A 22,573-nucleotide genomic window follows, 5' to 3' on the forward strand; every position below is an offset into this window, starting at 1 on the left:
CATGTCTTTGTTGACACCTTCTATTTTCAGCATTCATTCTCACTCTGTGCATGATTTAGTTTGGTGACACCACTTTCCCTCCAAGATGAGAAAAGTATTAAGTACTAATTTTTCTGTTTCCATAGCTGGTGTCCATCAAATATTTGGTGCATTACTTAAAGTAGCCACACAGAGAAAAAATAGTTAAAAAGAAAAAAGAAAATTACATATATAAAGATCTACTTTTGCTCTTTGCGCTACTTTTAATAATATCGAATAAAGTCTATGCCTCCTCTGAGCTGTGTAAAAAATTAGATATGTACGTGTGTGTCCATAAAAACTGAATTTTGTATTTCTGATAACATCCCTCTAAGATGATACAGGAAACAAGATTATGATATGAAAAAAGAATCACTAACAGTTGTTTAATACAAGGGAGACAAAACACCAGCATCAGCAAGCTCATATAATCTGAATTTATTCAAACACAGGGATGTGAACATTGGAGAGTCCACTCACGGCAATTTCTCAGAACATTACATCCTGTTTTACAATTTCCTGCTAAAAATAATAATTAAGAAAACAGTCACAAAATTTTAATTAAAAAACTAGCCAAGGATATGTATACATTATTTTTTACAAAAACATATATTTTTCACAGTGTCCACACATTTGGTAAAAAGAAGGAATATTCATTCTTTCTTACTCTTGATTTCTGTTTGAGTTTTTGTGATGTAACTTTGTGCAATAGTAAGATATGATGCTTCACAACTAAACATATTAACCAAAGTATCCATTGTGTAGCATTAGTTAATCCATTTTTGCAATATTAAAATGCAAAAATTGAGCATAGTGAAATATTTGTTTATTTATTATTTATGTTTATTATTGTGTATTTGTTGAGGTTTTAGCCTCAATTCAATTGTGTCACATACAAGCAACAAAATTACTTAAAGAATTAGCCCATTTTTGTTTTTGTAAAATCTTATGAAATGCATAAGATGAACAGTTTAACGTAATATTTCTATGTAAACTTACCAGCTTCATTATATAAGAATTACTTGTAGAAAGTGTTGGCGTAAAGTCAGTAACAGCTACCAAGCATCTCTGCTCATAATGTTATTCCTGTTAACATTTTCTTTATTATTGATTATTTCTCTATTATTTTAGCCTTTTTTAATTTGAAAAACTCCCTTCATCATCTTTATGGTCTTCACCTGTATCTTGTTTCCAAAACTCGACTTCCCTGATTACCCTTTGTGTTTTCCATACTCCCTGTTCTTTCGAATGTGCTTGAGAAGGTTGTGGCAGCACAGTTAATTGATTACTTAGAGACTAACCAACTGCTTCATCCAATGCAGTTTGGTTTTAGACCAAAATTTTCCACAGAAGTGGCAAATTGCTATTTTGTTGAAAATATTAAGTGTAATTTGGATAATGGTAATGTTGTGGGTGCAGTGTTCCTTGACCTAAAAAAGGCTTTTGACACAGTCAGCCATGACATACTTCTTTCCAAGTTGATAAAATTTGACTTTTCAAAGCAAGCAGTTGATTGGTTTGAGTCCTGTCTTCACAAAAGAGAGCAGTGTGTGAGGGTTGATAAAGAAAAGTGATCCATGTTGGAAAACAGAATCGGTATTCCCCAAGGATCTGTTCTTGGCCCATTGCTGTTTAGTTTGTTTATAGATGATTTGCCTGCCAGTTGTCCAAAAGCTAGCTGCCAGCTTTATGCAGATGATGCAGTTATACACATACCAACTAAGTCACCTGGCGAAGCAGCAGACACCTTAACGGTACATCTAAATGATGTCCAACAATGGCTGAAACATAATCATCTTGTATTGAATTTAAAAAAACAGTTTCTATGTGTTTTTCTATTAGGAAACGAAGTTTATCTGATGGTTTTAAAATCAAGTTAAGGAACAAAGAAATAAAGGAGGTCAAAGATTTTGAGTTTTTTGGAATAATTTTAGATTCACATCTTAAATTTGACAAGCATGTAAAGAAGATTTCTAAGACGGTCAAGGCTAATCTGAATTGTTTTAAGTTAATTCGGCACTATATACCTACTTCAGCAGCTCAGATATTTATGCATTCTATGATATTCTCTCATTTTTCATATTGTATGACAGTTTGGACCCAAGCAGCACCATCAGCAATTCAGCCTGTGGTCCTTATATAACCAATCTTTAAAAATAATGGATAAAAAAATCTGTTCGGTGGCACCACTGTCACATTTTGAAGAAATATAATCTACTTAGTTTTAAGAGTTTTAATCATTTGTGTTTTCTTAAATTAGTCTTTAAATGTATAAATAGGATGGCCCCAGAGTGTCTCAATAGATACATCCAGAGACAAGATAGTATTCGTATTACTAGGAGCATGGTGAACGGCAACTGCAAGATATTATATCGCAGATCTAAATTTGGTCAGTCAGCTTTTTCCATAAAGGCCATCTGTGGAACACACTTCCAACCGAAATCAAATTGATTACAGACATCAGATCCTGTAGGTTAAAGTTTGGGAAGGGAAATCAGAAATGTAGTCATTTTAACTAATGATTTTTAATTTTATTTTATTGTCTATTAATTGCAGTTGTATTTATGATGTAATTTGGTTTTATGAAAATGTATGTTTTTGTAAAATAATCAAAATAAATCAATGAACAAAATGAATCAAAATAGATACATTTTGTAAAATGTATCTATTTTGATTGTGAGCCCAACAAGGGACAATTGTTGAAAATTAGCAATAGCTATAAACTTATGTGCGTTACATCAGTTTCATGTTTTGTACTTGGGCTATGTTAAACTGCATTGTCCCTTTTAAATAAATAGATTAAAATTAAATAGTCCTTCTGTTTAACTGTTGTCATTGTGTCTGCTTATCCACTGTGTGCTCCTTGTTTTCCTGATTCCAAGTCCGGATTTGGATTTCTGTTTGTTTTTTTTGTTTGTTTGTTTGTTTGTTTGTGGGTTTGTTTGTTTGTTTGTTTGTTTGTTTGTTTTTAACACTGAATAAAGGGTTTTTTTGTTATTCATCCCACCTTTGAGTCCTGCACTTTCCTCCTTTAATCCACTAATCAAGGCAGCAGAAAACATGTGATCACTTCTTGCTTGTACTTGCAATGACTGCCTGAAAAGGGTAAAGAACTGGATTACATAGGTGTTAAGAAAACACTCAACATTAACTAAATTTATTTTTTGGCCAGCAGAAAAAAGGTTTGAAAAGACAAATGACACATGCAATACTTTTAAACTAACTTGGCTCCATAAATAGTTATGGAGCAACTTTATTCTTTATTAGAAGACAGGTTTACTGCCTCCTGATGGATATAAGCTTAGTGTTTACTTTAAGCTCTGATACTATTGTGCTTCCTGAATATGGCCTTTGCTAAACCAATCTTATAAGCTGAATATATAGGATAAATACATTCCTATACATAAAGTTGGTCGTGGCTATATTTAGTCATATTAGACTCAAATGTAGTATGGAAATACTGTGCAACAGCCTTTACAAATTTAAGGGGCTATCATTAAAAAAATATTTGTCAAACACTTTTGTTTCATTTCTGTGATTAACAGCAAACTATATGTGAAAGTATGTTAAGTTGTTTGAAAAATATTTTTAAAACAATCCATACAAGCACGTGTAGAGACAGAAAACAGAAATTACATATGTGAAAAGAAGAAATGTCGATCATAATATTCCCGCTTCTGAGCTCTAATTTTAACCTGTTCCTCTTCTGTCCTCTGCTCCTTATCAGCACAAGACAACACATGGGGCTGAAACCTGCCCTACGGACTCTAACAAGGAGCTTTAACAGCTTGGCTCTCGTTTGTTCCTCTCCGCCCACTAATGCAGCTCTTAACACTCCCATCACCCTTCGCTATAAACCTCATTAGCTTATCAGGACAAGACAAAAGGGAATATTAACACTGCCTACTGTACTCAAGGGCCAAGCTCAGGTGTCACATCTAGATAGCAGGTATTACTATGCAAGTCGCCCCATCCTGGTCCACTGATACAACTCTCTAAGCCTCTCATTGCCTTATCCTCTTAAGACAATACCCCCATGATTCCTTCTCTTCTACCTGACAGCCTGTATTTACTGAGATATTCACTGGTCATCCATTACAAGTGGCACCTGAAACTGAAATACAACCACAAAACTTCACCTTAACCCCTCAGTATCCCTATTACCTTATCTTGGGAAGACAAAGAGGTAGCTTTAGTTAGCTCAAGGTCTGACTGCCTGACTTTGCTAGCTTTTGGATTAGCTATGCGACTAACGCGACTCCCGCAGGCCAAGGTGAGGGCTGTCTTAATGCAGCAGCTTTGGGGCAGAAAGCTGCCTAATTTCTGCTTCTATCACCACTAGCAGGGCTCCAGAAAGCTCCCCGAGAGCCACACGAAGCAGCAGTTAAGACAAAGTAGCACAAGGTTAATCCCAGCGGTGGAGAAGTCAGAAGGTATTAGAAGATATTTAAATGAAGGGAACAGTACACACCTGTACAAAACTTTAGTGAGGGAGGATATGATTTTTTTTCCCTGCAGCAGGTTTTCAAAGTACTATTATGCAAAGACATAAAATTTGGTAAAAGTGCAGCATATTCTTGAAAGTAATTAGACTGTATTTACAGGAATGTGGCAGTGGAGATATGATGCTTTGTATAAAGACAGTAAAGAGAAACAAGGCTAGCAAAAGTTACAAGAAAATCACATTTCGATGATGGCTGTCTTCTCTAGCGTACTTTGGTTCAGATTTTAACCCAACAGAGACACCACATAGTCCACACAGCGACATTTACACAGTTTTACACAGATTAGACTCTATACATCTACTCACACTAGTTGTTTGATTTTAAAAAGCAAGCCAAAAGTTTCTCACATTAGGGAACAAGTAGAGTGACTCAAAATACAAGCTATAGAGTCCGAGTCTCAGGTAATCTTTTTACTTCTACCCCTTTCATAGAAGCACTTTACATAATGGCAATAACTGCAAAACGTAACAGTTTATAAGAGAGGATTTAAAACATCACGCCAACTCCATCATTAAAATCATTAAAAATCTAAAGGAATCAGTTCATTGTCTTGCCTTTGATCTTGCCTGTATTCAGGTTTGGTAACACACTTTTAAAAAACACGCTGAAACCACTAATGTTCACAGAATTTTGTTCAACCAAACACATGGCAATGACTGGCACACAGCCAAACACATGTACCCAACATTAAATATGGCTCCTTTGATTGATTATACAACATGCTCTGCACACAGCCCTCCACTGCAACCCCCCCCCCCACACACACACACACACACACACACACACACACACACACACACACTCCTCACAAGAAAGGGAATCCGAGTTCATAGGTTAAGTATAGAAGCTGTCCAAATCAGCAGGTCAGCTGACAGACAGAGGAAATGACGGGCTTAATGACTAGCTGCTGCTGCTAATGACTCACAGCTAGCTGGGTGGAAAAAGAGTGTGACTGACAGACACGCATAGACACACATGCATGCAGGTGCAGTCTCACTCACACCCTCAACCTCTCCCGCTCGATCAGCTGTAATTGGCAGTGAGACCTCGCCATCCAGTCGTGAGCGGCGCAGGCCCCGCCCACTACTTTAACAGCCCATTAGCAGTTATTAGAGGGTCCTCAGGGAGCTGTACGGGTCACAACACACTGCCAACCTAAAGGAGATTAATAACCCATGAGATTTAATAGAGGCGATGCTTCTGCGGTCAAATTGAAAATAACAGATGGAAGAGGTGAAAAGATAACAAGGAGCAACTGGAATCACAGATGAAACAATTATTTCATACGATTCATGTTTACAGGCACCATAAAACATTTATGGAGTTATAAAGATTCATAAAAGGTTATAAAAATGATGCTTGGGCTCAAAGACCTGTAAACCCAGTGGACCTCTTAGAGTTATAGGAAGAAGTCAGCTGGTAACGTAATCCAGCAACATGCTGTCAACGTCAAGCATCTTCATAACAGCATTTTATTGATGGCTGCAATCCACTTGGGGAGCACACCGGCTCTCATCATTTACTATGACTTTTAAGGAACTCAGCTACTGTTTACAGATTGTGTTTCAGCTGTTTTGCCTGTCATGATTAGTCCAAATGCTACTACTGTTGTGCTGCTAACAGATGGATGCGAAGTTCTGATCAAGTTAGATTTTCCTCCCTATAATTACCATTTCTACTGAGTTTCTCTGTATTCCTTTTGATATAGGAATTACACACACACACACACACACACACACACACACACACACACACATGCACATGCATATATACATACACATATATATTCATTACCTCTTATGCACAAGCTTCAGAGAGGAGACTAATGCACACAATACCCAAAACCCTCTTGCATCTCAACACTAAATCCATCCAGCAAACTAATGTCTCTTTTAAACAACTTAATCCAGAGCTGTGCATCACAAGCAGTGTAGAGGAAATTGCTGTTTTACATAAGGTGCTCATATCAGTTGCAAGATGGATAAAAATAAAAAATCATACAAAATGAAAAAGAAAAATTATCTTTTGAACCTTTTTTGTTGTTTTTCTCTACTGTTTTTGTAAAGTCAAATGTTTTGTTTATTTGTATGAAATCTAAAAAAAACAGTTTGACTGCATGGCGAAAAGGTATGCTTATCTTCCTCTGCACTCACCCACCCCACCAACCCCTCGCCCCCGCATCCTCGCACCTGTGCTGGGGAGCCAGGGGCTCAGAGATGTGTCGGTAACAATCAAAGCGCTGATGCATGCCATGTGACTAAGTGACTGTAACCCTCCAGGCAGCCTGGGACTCTGCCTGTTAGCGTGTGGCAACACCAAGATAGGTCATTACCCATTCTGTTCCAATTGAATTTTAACCAGCGTATTTGTTCCAGTGCAAATTCTGACATTTCAATATGCCAACAGAGAAATCAGCTCATTTGAATGTGGCTCGCTTGTTTATTGTTTCCTGAATAAAAAAACGAGGAGGAGGAGAAATAACAGCATGAAACTTCTGTAACAGGGTGACTGACTCAGGTAAATCAGCATTAACCAAATTAAATTTTAACTATCGCACATATTCTAATTTAACATTCAGAATGGCAAAACTCCTTAGGACAATAAGCCACACACTTAATTATAAATGATTTTACATTTTGTCTGCACTTACAAGCTTTATAAAGCAACAGTAGTTTTGACAATTTGGATCTTTTTTTAGGCGAAAGCACAAAACAAAACTTCTCTTTGCAGTCTTGCAAGCAAAGATTTGATGTTTCACTCAGTTTTACCTTGCAGTTGATTGAATTTCAACTGGCAACACAACACATCTAAAATGCCCTTGCTTTTAAGACACTCAGGTGTTTCTTTACACTACTGTGCTCTCTAGACAGGTCAATGTATTGTTCAGCTGATACAGGAGTGTACAAACAAATGCTTGGGATATTTTAAAAAGGTGTCAACACATAGATTGTCTAGCAAAGCAGCTCTAACATCATTCTTAAAAATACCCTCTGCTCTCTGTGCATCAATACTTACAGTATCAATCAGTCCTGTAAGGTTACGTATGTATGGGTGTATGCACATAGGTGTATACATAATGATACTATTGGCTGATCAGTCTATAATGGCCTCAGATACCCAATATCAGTCGGTCTCACAGTAAGTGGAGTCTGTGTCTGAACCTTGTTGAGTCTTTAAGTTTAAGTTTAATGTTTTCTCTGTGCCTATCAACCATCCAAGGACATGCGTGTTTTATCTTAACTGCAGATGCTAAGGGTGGTGGTGTGGATTTGACACAGGTAAAGTGCTTCAAGTGCATTTAATAAAGCACTATTTAAATGTAAACCACTTTGCATGATCAGTAACACTGTTAAATGGCATAGATACATTTCAATCCATTTCTTCTAAAACAACAGGAGCACCTGCGAATAACAGTTTAATGGAATATCATTCTGTGCTTTAATACAGATGTGGCAGGAAACTGCTTAATATATTAATAAACTGCTTAACTGCTTAATGTATCGATAGACAATAACAAATGAAGTTGGTTCACATATTTGATAAACATGACAACTAACCTCCAGCCTCCCACTTGCACATTCCACCACTGCTGCTTCGTATATATGGTCATTCTGCATTGCACGGCTTAGCTTTCATTTATAAATCTGAACCTACACTTAGATGAGTAACACACAAACACTTTGTACTCATGACACCAACTAAAGACAAATCCTGGTGCCGATACATATAAAAACAACTAAATAATATTGCAAAATCTTCTACAAAATAAGAGATGTTGGGAGAAGTTTGCAGATCCTAAACGTTTCTTTATCTAACACGTAAATACACACACACTGGACTCACATGTGTGTTCAAACTGCTGGTCAGCTTCTACGAAATAATCAACCAATGGCTTTCAAGTAAAAGGTATATAAAAAAATGTCTCTGAACTACAGTGGAGTACAAGTATGAAATAATGTGAAAAAATAGCATTCGACTTTTAAATAAGGTCGGTGTACCTAAGAGTAAGACAGCAAACACTGTAAATTAGGAGGTGCAAAAATGTATAATTCTCACTCATGTTTTATTTGGGTGTGTCACATTTTATGGTCAGAAGGTCAGCACCTGATGACATCATTCATTCTAGTCTTAATCTTCTAATGTCCGACTTTGTGATTGTTTTGCTAATAATTGTATTCATTTATTTTCACTGTACTGTTCGTTTTTCTTCTATACAAGAGGAAGCAGGGGCAGAGAAAGGTTCTGAGGTAGTTTCACTGACAACAAAAATCCGCTTGTGTTTTCAGCAGTATAAACATGCACTACTTTCTTGACACAAGGAGTGAGTCTGTAATCAAACACAATTTTTGCAATTAAAAATTATGTCATGTGATTTCTAACTTAGACAGGTGGCTCAGATTAGTTTTCCTTCACTTGTGCCGATCTTCTCTGGCTTCACTGACAGTGTGAGAATTCTAGACTTCAATGCAGAGAACAAAATGAGGAGTACGAAGGTCCAAGATGTTCAAAGCCATATCAGAATAACACTTTGACGGTTACTTTAATGTAACACCTCTTCTATCTGAAAACTTTAAAGGCTTTTTAAGCTAATACACACACACACACACACACACACACACAAAGAGAAGAATCTAATATAGTTCATATGAAATTCATTAATTATCTTCACTATAATTCAGGCACTTCAAATGTAAGATTTGTAAGATGAAGACAAACATGGAGCAAAGAGGCAATGGCTGCTTTAAGCACACGCAGACAAACAGCTGATTAAAAGGTGAGAATAGTGTGTGTGTGTGTGTGTGTGTGTGTGTGTGTGTGTGTGTGTGTGTGTGTGTGTGTGTGTGTGTGTAGGAAGCAGGAGAAACCCGTTACATTTGTCCTGACTCACCATGAGTTGCACTTCAGGTGGTGTCTTCAGGTATCAGTCCACTCACTGTCAACCAGGATGGAGTCTGTAGGCCACACAAACACCCATCACACATTTAAACATAACCTTACAACAACTTCTTAGGACAAATGTGGTCATTACAACTTTTAGTAACGCTGTTAAGTATATAACGTGTAACAACTTATTATTCCTCTGTAGACATCTGTCGTATCTATGCAGATGAATGGCTTCTAGATATGTTTAATATAGTTAGTTTCCGTTTACTCTCATAACAAGTTTGACTAATTTAGTTTTTGCACAAACAGAAGTTAAATGTTGCAAATGATCTGACCTGTAATAATCCCTGGGAGCGATCTAACCAGGTGTCACTTAGGTAATAACGTAGCAGGTCCACGCAGGTAAAGGCTGACTGTCCCTTCACCAGTCAGGTGCTGAGCTCCCGTGATGTGGAAGCAGAGGAACAGAAGGATGCAACATGATACCAGCGAGCTCAAATCCTCTGCCTGCCCCTCGTAATCCTTCAGCACAATGATCCCTGCAGGATGTTTTCTCTTCTCCTCCTCCTCCTCTTCCTCTTCTTCTTCTCCAGCTCCAGACTCCTCTGCGGAGGTGTTGCCACCTCTGTATGTAGGGCCGGCCAGATGCACCTGCGACAGGACACCAGGTAAGAGGAGATGAAGCACCACCCGTAGCCACTGAAGTCATTCTTTCATTCCTCTTCTCTCCTCAGCATCGACAACTCTGCCTGTTCCTCAGAGTGTCTCTGCCAAGAGTAGTCGGGCACAGCAGTCCTGTTTTGCCGCTCTTTGCCAAACACACAAACACACACGCATGCACAGAGGAGAGTGTTGTAGGGTTTCTTTTTTTTTTTCTTCCTTTTTTTTTTCCAGCAGCCGAGCTAACCCTGAGCCGGGGCCTGGTCTGCCTTTGAGATGCTCTCTAGCCCACAAACACAAGACGGCTTTCATTATCTTGCCCGTCGCAGCGCAAGGCCTAGCTTCTAAAAGCTACTGATTTCTTTCTTCCCTTAGCCCCCTGCACAAAGGGAGGGCATTTTGTAAATTACTTGCTCGTTTCAGACCAACAAAAGGTACTTTCATTGAACCCTCCTCCCCCCTCCTCCCCCCCACTGCTCTCCCTCTATCCTCCCGCCATTTGATTTTGCTCAAATTTGATTACAAGGCTTGAAAAAGGAGACGAAGAAAAGAGAAGAGGAAATAAGAAAGCCCCACAGATGGCGTGTTCATTCAGTGCTGTGAATGGCTTTATATGGGCTGCCTTTATACATGTGGCAATCCAAAGACGCTTCAGCCGCTCCGCTAAAAAAAGAACTTGACAAAATTATTGGTTTGGTGGCTTTCTTACACGACTGACATGGGGGAACTCTTAGAAAGAAAAGTCTGCCTTCTCTTTCTCTTCCTTTCTTTCGCTCTTCTTGTCTCTGTGCGCTCTGGGTTGTACACCTTGATCAAAACAAACTAAATGATGTCTGATTGTGGAAGTGTTTACTTATACAGACACACACACGCGCATATGTGTGTGTGTGTGTGCATGCTGTCATATTAATAACCACATGCCCTGGGCCTGCATTCCAAGACAACAAGGTTTGCATATTCAGCAGAAAAAAACTAATGAGACACACTCACTATTTAAATCATCAACTAACACACACACACACACACACTCTCGCACAGAACTCAAATTATTCATCTGCTGTTATTTAACATTATACTTGAAAACACTGCACATTAACACAAAGCAGAGACTGTTCTGTTCTCCCTCACAGGCTATAATCCTGTTTCCACAATGGACCCCTCACTCTGCACTTGTTTTCCTCCAGCGGATAATCATAGCTCTCTAGACACACAAACACACAAACACACAGACACACACACAGCTCTGTAGCTGTTGGATTTTTTTCCCTAACACAAACATACACCTATGCAGCAGAGTGAACTATGACTTGTTTTCCCATTACCAGTCCACCCAGATGAAGACACAGTCTGGGACCTTACATGGCCACTCCGGTCAGAAAGTCTAATGGAGAGAAGCCACTTAATTCTCAGATCCACTGACCAGACATCAATTTCCAGGTCGCAGGCTGCATCATTCCATCAGTGTGATAAAGTAGCAGCCATTACTGAGGTCAGAAAGCCAAAAGTGGCATCTTTTATGGGCATTATTTTAGTCTTTGTCCGTTGTTGTGTTGTACAGCAGAACCTTTTGTTTTTCCTTGTGTCTGATACAAAAGACCGGCTTCACACTGAGCTACTCCACAGCTACTGAACCACTCCATCTCTCAGGAACATACGACTGGAATAAGCCAACAGGTGAATGAACTGTTCTTATCATGGCTACAGCTGACTAGCATCAGGAATCAACCGTCTTTTACAAAAAAGTCTCTAGCAATGCTAAAAACTCAACAAATCTGTGCTTGATGTGCTTTTTTTCTCATGTTAGCACTTAAGCAGTGTGACGTTATGATTTGCTACAGTCGTACAGCTTATTAACAGTAATTCAAGACCAATATGAAAGTAACTGTAGCCAAACCCCACGGAGTTAATGTCTCCATGCTATATAAAACATTTTTTGAATCCAAATCTAGCTAAATAAATCATATAAAAGAGGCTGCCAGACATTTTGTTCACTTCACCTGCCACGTGTCACACACAAAACGTTATACAAGATGCTTTATGCTATAGGTTAAAGATCCTACAGTAATAGAGAGAAACCCCCAATAATCAGACAACCCTCTATGAACAAGTACTTGGCGACAGTGGGAAGAAAAAAACTCCCTTTTAACAGGAAGAAACTTCCAGCAGAACCAGGGTCAGGGAGGGGCAGCCGTCTGCCTTGATGGGTTGGAGGCAAGAGCATGGAGAAAGGATAGACTGTGCAAGAGAGACTTGGATCAGACCAAGTTTTACAAATTATTACTGAATACAACTTCTCAGATGGTTCACGTGTTTTGAACCTATATGTACGGATAGTTATCCAATTTTTTTTCCAGCCAGGTGTACATACAAATAGATGCTCACCTACATCTAACAGCTACACGTATAGCTGTAAGTTATCAGCTATATTCACACCAGGAAGGAAACAGAAAACAATCAAAACACCCCTTAGAAGCAAAGGAGGTAGTAGAAAAGGAGATAATTTTCTTCCAGTAGAGAAAATGGTTTCAGTCCAGTAAAAACCCCACTGGCTGCACACACCAAGCTCAGCCCACTGAGCTTTGGCGAGCAGAGATATAAAGCTGTGAAACGCTGACAGGACAGAATAGCAGCTCTCACAGCTTCCATATCTACCACTTTAGAGATATTAGTAGTAGCAGCCAACATCACCAGCTGACCGACTACATTTTCCCCTCAACCTGCCTGATCACCACAGTGGACCCCCTCCCCAACTCTACACACACACACACACACATGCACACACTTTTTTTTTTAATGAGGGCAATTTGATTTTGTTATTACTGATGAAGACAGAGATTCCCTTAGTGGGCAGAGAACCTTCATAATCAGCAGTTAGGTCTCCATCCACAAACCTGAAGTAATTATTGTCTCAAGATAAAAATGGAAGGCAGCGCTGATTTATTTTTTTTTCTAAGGAAAAAAATAAACTAGATATAGAAATGACCTTAATATTATTTCTCTCTCTGGGCATTTCCAATAAAAATATTGCATCGGAAGGTTTGATAAAAGGATTATGTGGCCAGCTTTATGTGGCTGGAGTCAAATCTGGATATGGAAGGAGAGCTTTTTGATTGAATAATTCTTGTTTCCTTTCTGCCAAGCTAGCAGTCCTCTTTGGGGAAAGTAAAAATCAGCATTATGCCAGATTTATACATGTGCTCTGACTCTCTGTAGAAGTAAGTGTGCCAATATTGTATGTCTGACTACCTGCCTACTGTATGTGTTTGAATGTTTCCATGTGTGCTCGGGGATGTAGAGAGATGATGACTGTGTGGTCGACAACATTTCAAGCACAATTTCTAGCATTAATGGTCAAAAATGTGGAAATAAAAGACACTTTAAAAAAAAAGTATATCTATTTCATTTAGTACCATTCAATGACTTTAGAAAACAGTTTTCTACAGTCACTGGTACTGTCTAAGTCCCAGTTTGATTATTCTGTAGAACAATAGCCATGTGTTGTGCATATGAGAAAAGAACTGCACTAAAGTAACTCCTTACTAAGAACCTGCACTGGCACTGGTATAAAATTCAGATTATGTAATAAATCTCACTAACATTATTTTTACTATGTCTCTGATATTTAATCTAATTATAGGATTTTACACAATGTTTAAAGACTATTTGGCCTTGTACAGAAAATGTGTAAACTTGATGAATTTGGTAGATAAAAGTGACCACTTTACAACCAGCTTTGATTCAAATAACTACTCTGGTGTAAAAGAAAGAAAGAAAGAAAGAAAGAAAGAAAGAAAGAAAGAAAGAAAGAAAGAAAGAAAGAAAGAAAGAAAGAATTTCCTGTTAAAAAAAGTCTGTAACAAAGAGAAAGAAAAATTAAAAACATGGTGAGGTATTTTGCAGTTTTGTTTTCTGTCTGCAGAGTAACTGGCAACTATTAGAACAAAATTGTATGTTTTTGAAATGTTCTGCTTGATTTGCTGTCTATAACCATACACAAACGTATTTTCTGTGAGCATTCAAAATTCTTCCACTGTAATATTTTCAAATTAAATGCATGATAAAATAAAATAACTTTCCAAAAAAAAGCTTATATTTGGGTCAGTCAGGGTTACCGAGTTGGCGTACTTGAGGCATGACAACTGAGCAAGAAGAAAATTCAATTTATGAATGAATCTTGATTTAATTCTGATTTAAACTGTTCAAATAACAGTGTATTATTCATCTGCTGTTATCGGGGCATCATCAGCAGTCACAACGGGCTGCCGTTAAGGCGTTTGACCCCAGAATTTCGTTATCATAACAGGGCTGTGACCTCCTGACCTGCAGTCATTACTGCTGTCTCCTCCAATCAGCCCTCCAAAGCTCTGAAGATGCCCTCTGGGAACAAACAGGCTGCTGGAATAGAGGTGACATTAGATTTATGCATGTGTGTTAGTACTGCTTGAGCACAGGCACACTGCTGTAAGTGTGTGTGTGTTGTGTGCTTCATTACTTATAAGGACCAGGGTGTTCTCACAATCATAGAAAAAAATGATTAAAAAACACCCAAAGATGGGTTTTTTCATGTTGTACACTTCTTGCAGAGCTTAGTTTAGTATTTCTGTTGACTGTTAAGATTAAGATTAAAACAGGGTTGGTAACAGATTTGAATGTGGGGCAGTTCCTGGTAAAGGCTTGCTTGATGTTAGGTAAATGCAAGAGGGTTTAGAAAAGTTTAGAAGAGTACTGTGCAAAGGTTTTGAGATACCCCTCATTTCTTTATATGTCAGGAAAACAGAAAATAGTTGCAACACTTTACTCAAATCTACAAAGATAAATGAAAGCACAGTATGTATTAGCACTGTATTTGATGCTTACCGATATGTACTGATACTTTCATGCTTAAAAATAAAGTTATTGTCAATCAGATGCTCCGCAGATGGCAGTGCAGGGTTGATCAAAACCTGACGGTACGTTTGTGCATTCATAGTTCCATCAGTTATGACAGCATCTTCAAGACCACTAGCAGAAATTAGCCCAAAACCACGACAGAGCCTCCACCGTGTTTTATAGATGGCTGTAGACACTCACAGCTGTACCTCCTTCCTGGTATGTATAGCATGGTAGATAATATTAACAATTAGAACCCAGAATTTCAAAATTGGATTTCACTGCTACATAAGAACTATTGCCAATGATTTTCAGTCCAGTTTTTGTGTAATTTAGTATACCCCGGTCATGTTTCCCTTCTTCCACCCTTCCGCTGAGATAATTTCTGATGAATCATCAGCAAACAGAAGCTGGATCAACTGAAGGGCCAGCTACACTGCTCAGGCCCTTTGTCGGGTCTCTACAGGATTTTTTCCTAATTCTTAAGAACATGACCTTCACATACTGTTTGCCTGACACATTTGTATTTGTCTTTCACTTGTCCAGTTTGCTCAGAAGTTTCAGGAACACACTGCACACCATGCTGAGATATAGCAAGTTGTGGGCTAAGATCCAAGGACTGCACTGAAAACGAGTGAAAAAGCAGCCACTGTTCAAAGAGGGATGGCTCAAGTTGCACAGTACCGTAAACTATAATTCGAGGGAATCAAATATATTTTACTGTGCTTCCTGTGTTTCTTTTAAGAAACATGTTCATTGCACTGAGTTGATCAATGGAGTGAACAGGACAGATCGGAAAAAACAAATATTCAGAAAATATCCTGAATACAGCACAAGGTACAACAGGGGTGGACAGTATGTTTTGTTTTGTTTTTCCAGAAGAACATGCTGATTGTTATTGATGGGCCACACATCAAACAAATAACCTGAAACAAGACACACACATAGATGAATTATGTTAACCTCGATGAATTTGGTAGATACAACTGACTGCTTTACAAACAGCCTGGATCCAAAAACTTTCTGTTAAAAAATGTTGACTTTTCATGTTACCATAAAAATGACTATGTCTTGCTAACTGTCTGATATGCATACCTCAAACTGTATGAAATATAGGAGACTGTTATATTCATCAGAATACAGTATTTACTATCTAACCAAATGTCTGCATCAATGAATATTAATAATAGTTAATATTCTGAGACAGCAAGCCCACATGGACCTTTGCATGTCTATTTAAAGGAGTGAAACTAAAGTGGGACAGTGTTTCTCAGGTTTGATTTGATGCTATTCTAAGAAAAAACCCTTTCAAGCACTGCTGTTGTGTCGGAAATAAAAGATGTAACATCGCGTCAGGTGAGGCGAAGCTTTTGTTCAGTACAGAAACAGGATTTTCTTAGAAATCTATCAGACTCACATTCAAACACAAGGTAATTCATCTCAGGAGGCACACCGTGAGTTCATCAGCTGGGACCAACATGTCACCAGTTAACTCCAGGCTGGCGTTCTGTCAGTATACAATCTGTGAGACACTGTTTGAACGAGGGAGGGCTTCATTTATCATCAACACAGTAGCTGAATAAACATTTGTGAACGTGTTGGTGACTCACACTGTGTTCATCATGGTTATCATTTATCATTCCCAAAAAGACAAGACTCATTAAACCTGTTAATATTTAAAAGACTTCTTTTGTAGTTTTCTATACATTAATTTTTTTTAATCTAGTACATAAAAAATGTCTTTCCCCTGAAAGCTCATCTAGTTTGATTTCATTCTAAACTCCTCGTACAAAAAAAGTATATGCGATGGGTACTTCCATGAAGTGACTACTTCTGAATTAAGCTTGGCACAAAAGCAAAAAGTCACAATGTCTTTCTGGGGCATCCTGACTGGAAAAACAGAGGAAGAAAAGCAGCTTTTTACACAAAAGATGAACATTCTCAACTTGCTTGATGCAAAAAGACCCATTTCACCTTCATAGAGAACTTAAAGATGAGAGAATTTAAAACAGTGAGGAAGGAGCAGCAACACAGAACGATGACATCATCAAGTCATTTGACTGGCCTAGAGAGCCTGTTGCATCTATTTTCCAGGCAGAGTCAACGCCACGCTCACCACCACAAACTTAACTCACAGTTGTAATTATTACTGAATTGCTCAACTGTGCGTAGGCCATTAAAGCAACTGCCTTCTTTCTTTTTCACTGTGTAAAATGTTGCATGATTTTTGTAGCTGAAAGGCTCTCTAAGGTGTTCCTCCTTGCACTCAGATATATTTCGGCTTTTTTTTTTATCTCCAGCAACAAACCTTCAAAAATACTGCTTTTCATATCTCAGAATTATGTGGCAATGTTTTCACATGAAAGACAATCCACTAGTCATATTCTTTTTGTTTGTTTGTTTTTTAAACAAATTCCTCTAATACATTCCTCTGAGCCCCTTTCTATAGTGACGATAGAATCTATTTTTAGTGGTTCAAAGATCACAGCAGCACTTCATTTCAAAGTAATTTGCTTGTATGAAGACAAACTGCAGAACTTTACACATCAAGCATCAGGTTAAATCAAGGAAACACGTGGCTTTTTTAAAAAAGAAATCAAAATTGTGTCAAAAAGTGTCCCATGTATGACCACATGATGTCAAAAAGCCAAAAGAAGAAGCACCACGCCTACTTACTGAAATGGTGTCGTTCTAATGAAGTCACTCCAGAAAATGATTGGACAGGAAAATAATCTGCTGACAGGAGGTCATAACCTGACTTTAACTAGCACCGGCTCAGCACAAATTGAACCAGCAGAACTACATGCAACTGTGCGATTTAGAGGAAAGCATCTGATCATTTGCACAAACTTCTAATCAGCTAATGACAGAACTTTATCACCGGCTGTATGTTTCCGTAAGGAATAAACACACGGCTTTCCTATCAAAGCATGCAGGTCACCTTGTACACTGCAGCCTACTAAGTGCACAATGCAAATGCCAAGTCCAACTGCAACTCACAAAACACAATCAAATGCAGCACTGCAGGGATACAAAACTTAATATCATCCCTCTTCATCTCCTTCAGACAGCCTCACTGTCTACCTCCAGAGTGCCAAAAAACCCACTCTTTGTCCCTAAAGTATCTTATTGTCATCCTAATCATTCCTCACAATCACAAACAATCTCACAACTTTTTTCCCCCATTCAGCCCTATCTACTTATGCAGTTCCCAGAAGGCATTGCCTTTTAGACCCTTCCTCTCTGGCAGCTAAGATGTCGGGAAAACAAATAACAGCGGAAAACAAAACAAAACAAAGTCTCCTGAAATACCTTGTGGATGCCCAGAGGAAGGCGCTGGACAGACAGATGAGCAGATAGGTTTCCTCTGTCCTCTTCTCTCAGGCTGCCTCTTCTCTCGGCGTGCTGTGGAGAGTGACTGCTCACAGCCCGCCTGGCATATCTAATTAGAGCCAGGCTGTTGCCACTATCGGGCAGAGGATCTACCTCTCCAATCTCTCCTGACTCAATCTTCCCCATCTCTGATTTTCTTTTATATTTATGCTGGAATATTTAATTGTAGACAAAAGGTTACTCTGGGCTCTATTCATCGCACACAGGCAGAATAATCTCCTTTAAAAGGCTTGACATTTCAGGCTTTTCAAAAGGGGCTGAAAAAATTATATCCCCGCTTTTGTTAATCAATGAAGTAGAACTCCCCCGAACAAAAGAATTAAATTGCTTGGTTGGGTTAATAAAACACACAGAAATAGCTGCTTCCTGTGGGCTTTTGTGCCTTCCACTGGCTCCCCCCATATGCAACCAGCGCTGTAATTCCATATGATTTGGGGGGCAAAACTCTCATTTCTCCACACAGTTGGCTTTTTAAATCCTATTGAATGAGCAGTCTGTGAGGCTGGCTGATTGGGACCTCTTGCCTGAGCCTGGCTGCCTGGCTGCCTGGCTAGCAGAAAAGGCTCTCTCCATTTAAATATGACTTCCACTAAGGAAAGACAGCTAGTCCACTACAATTTACAATTTCTATACTGCCCCTGCTTTAGAAAAAACATTGTAATTATGCAAATGATAGGGGCAATAATTAGGCCCTTCACTGTCCCATTGTGTTGCCTGCCGTCATGTTTCAGCCCAATGGTGGGAGAAACGCAGCGGGGCATGTTCGGTTTAAAATTGCTCCTTGCAGACTCTCTGCAGATGTTCACAGTATCTTCTGTGCTACAACTAGCCGTCACCCAAAGCCAGGGTGCCTCTATATACCACAGCATAGCATACAGCTGTAGCCTTTATCCTCCACTGTAGTCTACACAAAATGAGACTATTAGTTTTGTGTTATGTCTGCTCATGCTGTTAGTCTAGCTGTATTGTAACTGTCATAATAAGTTTTATCTGAGCAATGGCATCATTTTTGTAATTTATCCTCTGTACACCACCACTGTCAGTTTTAAATAGTCTTTAAGGTATGATAAAAACTCAGATTTCAGCTTTCATTTAAAGGGTTTAACAAAAGTATTGGACCAGCTGTTTAGTAAATGACAGCCACTTCTATATATGGCTTCCATTTTAAGAGGCTTGAAAAAAAATGCTGCTGCTTGTTTGTGGGTCTCTCTGTGATTGTCTTGTATCCAGTATTGTATTCGGGCTTGTAACTAAAACGCACGCTTTGTTTGGATGAGATCAAGTGACTGATTAGGGCCATCAAAGAATATTCCATTTCTTTACCTTGAGAAACTTTTGGGCTGCTTTTGCAGTATGCTTTGGGTCATGATCCATTTGTGCTACCAACTGCTGTTTGATGGGTTTTGCAGCATTTGGCTGAATCTGAGCAGAAAGTATAGCCCTGTACACTTCACAGTTCATCCTGATACTTCTATCATCAATAAACACCAATGGTCTGGTACCACTGGCAGCCATACATTGTTAAATCATAAGATTGCCTCCACCATGTTTGACAGATGATATTGTACACTTCAGATCATGAGCTGTTTCTCTTCTTCACCGTGTGCTTCTCTTTCCATCATTCTGGTACAAGCTCATCTTGGTTTCATCTGTCCAAAAATACTTTTTTTTCCAGAACCCTCTAGTTGTTCAAAGCCTTGTTGCAAACTTTCCATTCATGAGGACATCTCTTGACTTTGACAGTGATACAGCTCAAGATTGTTCTTGACTTGGTTAGATGCTCTGAAGTTATTTTTCTTAACCATAAAAATAATTCAGCCATCACACACTTTAATTGTCTTCTGGGATCTTTCAGGATGTCTGCTGTTGCAGAGCCAGCCATTGCTTTCCTTCTTTTTAACCCTTTAAAGCCTAGTGTTTAACATTTGATAAATTTGTTTTAGTGAGTTTTTCAGACTTCTTAATCACCAGTGTGGGTTAGGGCTCTGGTCATATTTTGAATCAGTGTCTGGATTTTCTTCCATGTGTGTGTTCTGTGCCGTTGAGTGTCTCTGCAGGTTCTCTTTCTAATTGGAGAGCTGGCAGCCGCTGATTGGTTCCCATCATCAAGTGGCTGTTTTGAAAACCCTATCTCCAGGCAAAGTTCGGTGGGCCCTACTCTGTCCAAGAGAAGTTGAGTGATGCTGATAATGTTTGCAGGTACCCCAGACCATAGGAAAAAACGTTGTGTGTGTCACGTTAACCTGATGAAGCCTTATTTCGTTTGCCATACAAGTGTAAACTCCTCTTCATCCCTGGCTGTGCCATCAGCTATGCCCGTTAGTGATGTGGCAGTTGCGAACGAAATGGCTCTTAGAGCCGGATCTTTGACGTGAACGATGCGAGCCGGCTCCTTATCGAGAGCCGTGGTTTTTTTTCTTTCTATCACCCTCTCTCTCGCACTTTTTTTCCACTTCACTCCGCATGCGAGCTTGTGCTTTGCACTGGGCAGAGGGGGGAGGGGCGGTAGTTACGCTCGCAGTAGCACAGAAACAGAGCGGGAGGGAGAGACAGAGAAAGAGAGCCAGGGACAACAACGTCACATTAGAAAAGTATAGTAATCACCCACAACTATTTTCAGTTGCGGATGATAAAGGATTCAGAAAGTTTATTCATGCAGGCCTATATGACAGAGAATATGCATGTTCTTTTTGTTTTCATATTTTAATTTAGATTTAATTGTGTTGTGATTTGCAGTGTTTTGTGTTGTTTCATTTTAAATTTGTTTAAAAGGAAAAAGCTGAAAATTTAAATAGTTAAAAGTTGAAATGTGACTAGTTGGTTTTTGTATTATATGATTTATTTATTACATTTTATGTGGAGTGAATAAATAAAATTATATTTAAGGTGGCCCCTACAGACAAAGCACGTACAAACTTCAAACGACCGGATTTGGTGTGTGATAGTAACAGGTAAATGAACTTTTTTTTTTAAATTATTTGAATATATATGAGTGCTTGTGTATAAATACACAAACAATACACATATTTCAATTGTGTAATTTAAGTGATCTAGGTAGCTCTGTTTTGAAGTTCAGTTAATGCTAGAAATGTGTTTTGGAGTTTGTACGTGTTTTGTCTCTAGGGGCCACTGTATATATTTATATATAAACATATATAAATAAAACCACTTTTTTTTTTACATTAGTAATTCCTTTTGTACATAATTTTATATTATTGTTAATAATAAATTAATTAAAGCAACAAAACAACCTGAAGACCCGGTTCTCTAAAAACAGCCGAAAGACCCGGCTCTTTTTAGTGAGTCGAGCCGAAAGAGCCGGTTCTCTAAAAACAGCCGGAAATCCCATCACTAATGCCCGTAGTTGTGCCAGCATCAGCGTCTCAGTACAATCCAGAAAGTGATGGTTTACTTTTTGTTTGTGCCGAGGGTTGCTCTCAACTCAGAAATATTAGACAATTTAAAATCCCACCCAAAACACTTGGATGACTTTGCCAAGAAGAATGTGTGCTGTCTGATTGAAAATCACCTTTCCCTGTTTGCCAACACTCCGTCTCGCGCTACTGTTCTGGAACACGACGTAGATGTAGGTGGCCATCCTCTGATCAACCAGCACGCTTAGCGGCTGAACCCACGCGCACTTTTTTGGCAAGAAGTTTTACTTGCTGGAAAACAGTCTAGCTGTTCCAGTGCATGTAGCTCTTTAACAAAGGGTTAAATTGCTAATTAGCTAAACTACTATTTAGTTTAATTATTTTTTTAGCCCTGGCCTCCCAGTGCACTTTAAATGCTAACATTAGCTGTGTATCACACTTCAAGTGTTCTAGTCACTCCTGAGCTGCTGTGTATCACACTCACCAGCTACCTATAATATGAGTATACATACCAGAAACACGTGTGACAAGAAAAGCATTCAAAAAGCATTCAGTTTAAGCTAGTATTTAACGGGTTGCTAACAATAGCATCTAGTTTGACCACACAGAGACCCACAATTTTAAAAATTAAAATGTGCTTTTGAAACTAATAAAATTGAACTCACTGCCAAAAAGGTTCATGTCAGGTTCCAACTTCCAACAGCATTCATGAAAAGGACCAAGAGTAGCATGGGAGGGGAAAGGACACACAGCTAAGACCAACATTAGAGGCAATATTCAAAGGGGAAAATGAAATCATCAGACTGAAGAGATTAAAGAAATTACAAAGGTATGCATCTGTGATCTTTAAGGTTTTGTTGTTGTTGTTGT

This window comes from Copadichromis virginalis, linkage group LG17 (assembly GCF_057382275.1).
Source record: "Copadichromis virginalis isolate Kocher_CV1m ecotype Utaka linkage group LG17, C_Virginalis_male_GT1.1, whole genome shotgun sequence".
Taxonomy (NCBI): domain Eukaryota; kingdom Metazoa; phylum Chordata; class Actinopteri; order Cichliformes; family Cichlidae; genus Copadichromis; species Copadichromis virginalis.